The sequence below is a fragment of the Zonotrichia albicollis genome, chromosome 2, assembly GCF_047830755.1.
Source record: "Zonotrichia albicollis isolate bZonAlb1 chromosome 2, bZonAlb1.hap1, whole genome shotgun sequence".
Lineage (NCBI taxonomy): Eukaryota > Metazoa > Chordata > Aves > Passeriformes > Passerellidae > Zonotrichia > Zonotrichia albicollis.
The window spans coordinates 35,757,991-35,765,086 of NC_133820.1; the positions used below are offsets into that span (position 1 = coordinate 35,757,991).

Sequence of the window (7,096 nt, forward strand, 5' to 3'; positions counted from 1 at the left end):
AGACTGAGACCTCCAAGACTGATCCCACAGAACTCTATCACTTATGCACCCCCTTGACCTCAAGCCCTTTCACCTGCTCTGCCAACAGCGTCTGAATACAGATAAAGTTTAGCAAAAGTTACTTCCAGAAGATACGTCCCAGATTCATTGCTAGTTACAATTCATTACATGGATGTTCTATTTCCAATGCAATAGGAAGTTTAAATATTTGGTAGCAAATCCCAGAAGACTGTATTTAACTATTTTCTCCAGAGATTATCAAGGTTAGGCGCAAGAGTCATCCTTTGGGAGTGGCGCACATTATGGATAATATCACGGAAATTTTCTTGCAGTGTGGATTTAGGTAGACAGACCAGATAACCTCAGCAAGAGGAGGTCAATGCCAACCAACTCCTATTTCACAACACAAACTGAAACTCCCAAATTTTCAATAACAGGCCAAAATTTGATTTTAGATATAATATACAGTAAATTCAGAATATTGACACTTGTACAAAAATCCAGGATTATTTCTTATTTATGACTGTGTAAGAGAAGAGAATTTGTTTCACCAAACCAGTTTAGTTCCTAGTCTTCTTTAATCAATGGATGTTAGCCAAGAATTAGATACTTAATGGGTCAAATGCTGAAAAGAATCCAAACAAAGAAAGGACACAGGTTTTTCAGATACATTATTTTATATTTGTTAGTGACAACAAGACAAGCACCATCTTACATGTGTCAGAGACTGAATTCTAACTCACTGATTTTTTTTCTTTTTTATCCTTTACCTCTTGGTACAACTCAAACAGATCTTTGCTCTTGGAACTTTCAGTCCATCCTTTTGATTGCTATGTAGAAAAAGGTTCATTTTCCCTGGTCCACCTCAGATTTTGTAGCTGGACCTATCGACTTGCAAATCTGTACAATCTCATTAAGAGTTCCCACCATTCACTTCCTCTCTTTAAAGTATTCTTGCTGGTCTGCAGCACTGAAGGTTCTCCCTGATCACCATGACCAGCTACAAAATCAAAAGTATCCCGATGGCATTGCTTTCGAGATGACAACACCATAAAAGCCCCCAACCACTTTGAAAAATGAAAGCCCCTTCAAAAAAAGAGCTGACCCTCATGCCTTGATAAATGAGACTATACAAGTACACCAACCCATGCTTTCTTCACAAAATCACAGCATGCCTTGTACCAGGTGACTGAGTCAAAGCAAAGGTTGCATCACGACAACTACTCAGCAGTTTGAGCTGTATTATAGTCTGGAATCCATCTCTTGGAAAATATCACTGGAAGCATTAAGAAAATACTTATACCTAGGGATTCTTATTATCACCCAAGCTCTATATAAATACCAACTAATGACAGCTAGCTAAAATGACATATTCAATGTTTAAACCTTAAAGCACAGCAAAACAATGCTGCATTTAAATCCTATTAAAGGAAATGTATACAAAGCCTTTGAACAGTTTTTCTCCATGTAAAAATAATGAGGAAGAGAACTGATAAGTTAAATAAAAATTCAAATAAAATTCTTTCCAAATTTAAGACGTGCAAGAACACCGAGAGGCATCAGGGTGCTCCTTCTAAACAAGGCAGAATCCAACAACACAATTTTTAATTAAAGGCACAAAATGGTGGGACTTGTCCTTGCTCTCTCTTGTCTTTTGAAAGGAGCCATACACACCCCTTGTGTCTTTTAACACTCTCAGGAAGCTGCCTGAGGACAGCCTAAGTTTCAGCATAACTTGCAGAGACTCCATCTCGTGTGCCAAGTTCCAGCCTGGAGTGAATTTTTAACAGTAGAGTTATAAACCCGTGAAAATGGGGGCTCACAGCTGAACTGCTGACAAACCCTTCACTGCGTGGTGCACATGGCGCCAATAATAGACAAAACTGCCCCATTTTATAGCATGCAAAAAGGCTGGAATTCAGCTGCTATCAGGCATAATAATAAACTTCTGCTAGGGACTCGGGCTCTCAGCCTCAGATTTACATTCCCTCTGTCACTAAGAGTTTTTAAGTTAAACAATTTTACATGAAAATGCAGTACACAACATTTATATTACTGATGGCATTTGTTCCAAGTGCTCTTGTGCTAAAATGCTGTGCAACTTTCCTCCTGCTCTCCACCTCCTCCTCCCTATCCTGAGACAAGAGAACCGGGTATTGACCCGCTCACTCTTTCTACTCTTGGGCAGGGCTTCATAAAAAAAATAAATCTCCCTCCAGATTGCCTTCTTGCTGCCCTCATCAAGCCTCTCCAAGAAGGAGGGGGAAAAAAAAAACCCAAAAAGCTAGCAGCAAAAAAGCTGTAGGTTCAAACTTTCCTCCTGCTAAAGAGCTGAGGTCAGATATGGAAAAACTCGGGGAAAAAAAAATAAAATAAAAGGAGGCTTGCTTCTCACGCAACAGACATGAGGGAAAAAAACCCCATCTGGTCTAGAGAATGTAAAAGATCTTAAAGAGATGTCACCCAAGTTGCCCCCAGTCACCAGAACAGAGATCAGCTACTCCGACAAGTTCTTAAACACAACTCTGCACTCCTTTGAAGTTTCCTTTTCTCCAGAAAACTACCCTTCACTCCCCCTAAAGAACAGAATTACATCAGTGACCACCAAGTTTAAATTTATCTGCCCAATGTCTATATTTTACTTTTTAATCCATCTCTCAGGAACAGCTTTTAACACATTTGGATTTTTTTTTCTGTCATAAAATATTCTATTTATTTCCCAGCAGCTGGTGTCAAAAAAGTTGTTGTTTTCTTTAAATATTACTCTTAAATAAATAAAATCTGTTTTCATATCATGTAAAATTAGTTTTGCCTGCTGTGAGTTTGTGGCATTACGAAGTGATCATTTTCCCCATGAATTATTCAAAATTAGGGTAAAAAAGGAGAATAAAAAGATGATGGACAATAGCATGCCATTCAATTTGTCTAAATGCTGCAGTCATACTAATAGTTCACTATGTGCAGCACAGATGAAACACTTTTTCTTTGTCAAATGTAGCCACTAACCTTAATTTAGTATTTCAGAGAGAGGTACTAAAAGAGATTCATTTCACTCCTGTGTCCCCCTGTGACTTATCTAGTTGGTCAAATAACAGACATGTCTCTTTTTACCACCAAGTTATCAATATTTTGGACAACAAGTTTTTGATTGCTTATCATCTGTTCCATGGCTCAACTAGTCCTTGATGGCCTTTAAGTTTCTGGGGTTTTTATTTTAGCCTATTCTTTGTTTAAACCTCTGGTTTGACAGTGTCTCTCTGTCTTTTACAAAAAACTATTAGAATTGTTAACATTTCCTCTGGAGTCTTCATATTACCCTGTCTTTCAGAACTGCTGTAACTGCACAGCTGTAATTATTCTCATTTTGAATTCTGACTGTCATATTTGGAAGGGGGTGAAGGGTGGGATTTTAATAAATCATTCAGGCTCCCCAAGGTATATAGCATCTTAACAAATCTACTGAGAACTTTTAAGGGAAGGGCTTATGGACTGAATGTATAGATAAACTAAGACATAAAATTCATCAAGAAGAATGAGAAAATGATAATAAATTTGTGGGTAAGAAAACACAGTTTAAAATGAGTTTAAACTGCTATTACAATTGGTTTATCACTAAGATCTTTCTTGTAATATCTTGAAAGCAGAATGTTTTTATGAAGCTTCATAATATGGCTACTTAGTAAAACAAGTTTACTCTAAAAGAGTAGGTTTAAGACTGGAATTTTATCTACCATTAGAACACAGAAATCAATTACATTCCATTTCAACTTCTACAATCTATACATTATGGCAGTTAAAATATTTCTATTACAATAATGCCCAGAGTCAGATCAGAAACAACAATCCCTTTTACCATACGGAAATAGGGATTCCCTACCACATATTTTAAACACAGTGTTCTCCAGAAACACCAGTCATTTTTCACCATCCTTTGAGCAGGAAGAAGTTTCAGTGTTCAGAAAGAAAGTGAAGATTTTTTGAGGGAGAAGGAGACTGGGTGGGGTTTGTTTTTCAATAATCGGAGTGAATCTCCCTCAGAAAACAATGAAAATGGATTTAAATGAAAATCCTGGACCTGGAGATCGGAATCCTGGACTGTTTTCTGTGACCAGTATAATAAAAATTGGAGTGTTTCATGCAGCAATGGTATGTTGATCATAAAGTTCTTCCACAATAAAGCACAAACACGCCTGTTGTCAATTAGAAGTAAGATTACGATGAAGTGTCCCAAATTCCATTATCCCATAGCTACAAGCCATTACTCTTTTTTCCAATTTAATTTTTTAAGTAGGTCATTCTGGTATACTCAAATTCCTTTTCTTTTTTTCTGCCATCCATGCCAGCCCAATTTTGGCCAAGTCCTCACACCCTCGAGAAAAAATAAAATCCACATATTTATTTCATACATAATTCAAATATTGTTATACACAACCCTCACCCACATCTTGCAATTTTGTATACACTAGACAGTAAAATGCAGTAGTCCAGGAATTTTGCTTGCATAGCCTCTCAACATTTTTCATTTGGAGGTTAATGTAAATAGCAAATATTTCAGGCTTACTAGACACAATAGGGTGTTTAAAGCACAAAGCATCTCAAGACCTAATAGGAAAGAAAATCATGTCTCAAGCTATCTGAAAGGAAGACCCATCTGTTTCCAGGAGTCATCAGCCTCCTGCCTCCACACCAACACAGCTGCTCCACAGCCACCTCAGCAGTACCTACAACACTGTGATGTTTGTAGAATTTCCCCACTAGATTCCCTTTGTGAACTTCAGGAAATGGTAGAAGGGATCAGCTCAGTAAAACCAACCTTAACTCTGAGCTTCAGCAGAAACAAGAAAAAACTGTGGGAGTAGTTGTCTCGATGCCCACAAAGCAGATACATCTGCTGGATGCAAGGTAAAAGACTTCAGATCCAATTCAAAATTTTGTGAGAAATCCCATAAACATTTTGATGGATTAAAATTCCAGTTAGGAACCTTTCCCAGTGTCCACTCTGACTATGGGGACTGCTGGGATTCACCAGCGCATTCCATCCACAACCCCACCGAAAAGTTACAGACTGCTTCTCCAAATAAAGAAGTGCCCAAGTACATTGCAGTATCCTTAGCACTGACTTTTGTTTTGGTTTTTGCTTTCTTGAGTAATACATACTCATTAGGAACACTGTAAGTGAGCAAAATGTACAAATCTACTGACACCAGTAAAACTGCACTGACATATACAGATTGAAATTATTGATAAAGATCTGAAAGGTAGGAAAGTGATTAATGCTAGCTTAAACAGTTTTATGGAAAATAGGTCTTGTCAAACAAACTTGATTTTCTTTGGTAAGAGTATGTATTTTATGAGCCGAAAAGCTTATACACTTACAGTTTTATAGGCATTTGACTTAGGACTACTGCAGAACATTCTAGTTCCATCAATGAAAGCATGTGTTGAACTGCCAACTCATGGAAGAACCTCAGAAAGCTATTACCCTAAGGGGTCTTCCAACACAGGTGGGTTGAAGAAGATACAGGTAAAATTAGTAATAACAACAACACTATTCAGCATTTTGATCAAGGACTCATAAGTTATAAAATCACTGCTGATAAAAATTTCCAGGTGATGCAAAAACTGATATAATATCAGGAGAACAGGATATCAAGAAATGAGGAGAATTAGATTTTTCAAAACTTGAGTTCTTTCAAAAACTTTTTAGTAGGGCAAGCCTTCAAGAAAAAGGAACGCATTACAGGATGGGACATGGGTGCAGGTGGGGCATGCTGCACCCTGAAAAACAGAGATTCTGAGAAGGATTACAACAAATAAACAACTGAGCATGAACAAGAAGTGCAATGTGGCAAAGATGACCAAAGCAATCCCTGGACACATAAACAGGAAGTAGAGGGTAGGCTTTAAAAGACATTTTTACTTTTCTCTATAGCATTGTTTTCTAAAGAGATCTTCAGTTGGGTGAAGAAAGGCGTAACAAGAACCAAAGTCTGGAACGTGAAGCCAAGAATAAAAGAAAGAAAAGTCAAATCGAAGCAGAAAAAAATCTCACATTTTTAAACAGCAAGGGAATTGACCAGTGGAACAAAACCATCAATGGAAGGGAGGAGCTTTAACCTCCTGATGGGTTCAAGATGGAGAGAATCTGTTTGTGCAAAACAGTTCAAAACACGAATGACCTTTCTGACCTCAAACTATACAAAAAGAAATTTCTGACATTATGTTTCATGCGACCTTCAGAGTCAAAAAGAATATTCTTCCTTTTGAGAGACCATAACAAGCAGTCCTCCCACAAAAGAGGAGTCCAGCACAGAGGAAAGGTTTCAATGTTTCTGAAGATTTCTGAGAAGAATTCTGAATTCTGGAGACAGCCTGGAAAGACACTGCTCATATCCTCTGAAAAATATGTGTGACTTTGTTTGTTAGTTGAGTGACTGCTTTTTACCAGAATAGAGCTCAGCAGAGGGCCATCACTGAGAGCTCACATTCAAGCAATTCCCGGAGCTGGAACATTTGGAGTCCTCTCTAGGTCTGCTTCTGGATTCAACTTCACCTTGTGCTGGAAGCCAAGTCAGGTCTGCTACCCACACAGCATGTTTAAAAAAATCATAGAATCACAGAACCTAATTGGAAGGGACCTTAAAAACCATGTAATTCTAACACACTGCCATGGGCAGGGACACCTTCCACTAGAGAAGGTGCTCCAAGCCCCAGCCAGCCAGGCCATGAACACTTCCAGGGATGGGGCATCTGTGATTTTATGATTTTTTTAGCTGTAGCAGTATTCTTAGACCATATGTCAACTTTCAGTAGCATGAATGGTGGGAAATATAGTAGAGGATAAAACATAATGGTTTCTCTGCACAGTCTGTTCCAATGTCTCACCACTCTCACAGAAGAGGGTTTTTTCCTTATATCTAATCTAAAACTGCCCTCTTTCAGTTTAAAGCCATTATCCTATGTCCCTATAGGGTTGTTTTTCCAGTTATGACTCCTGGAATTCACAGATCCTGGAATATGCTTCAAGCTTTATGTTCAAGCACACATGAGATGACTCTGAAACCATTATGTTTTATCTTCTACTATACTTCCCACC

The 7,096-nt window shown here is 38.1% G+C and overlaps 1 protein-coding gene across 4 annotated transcripts in view; it reads right to left on the bottom strand.

Annotated features, from left to right (window-relative positions):
* Positions 1–7,096, bottom strand: part of LOC102073008 (uncharacterized) — a 370,008-nt gene that overhangs the window by 223,531 nt on the left and 139,381 nt on the right. The window lies entirely within an intron of this gene.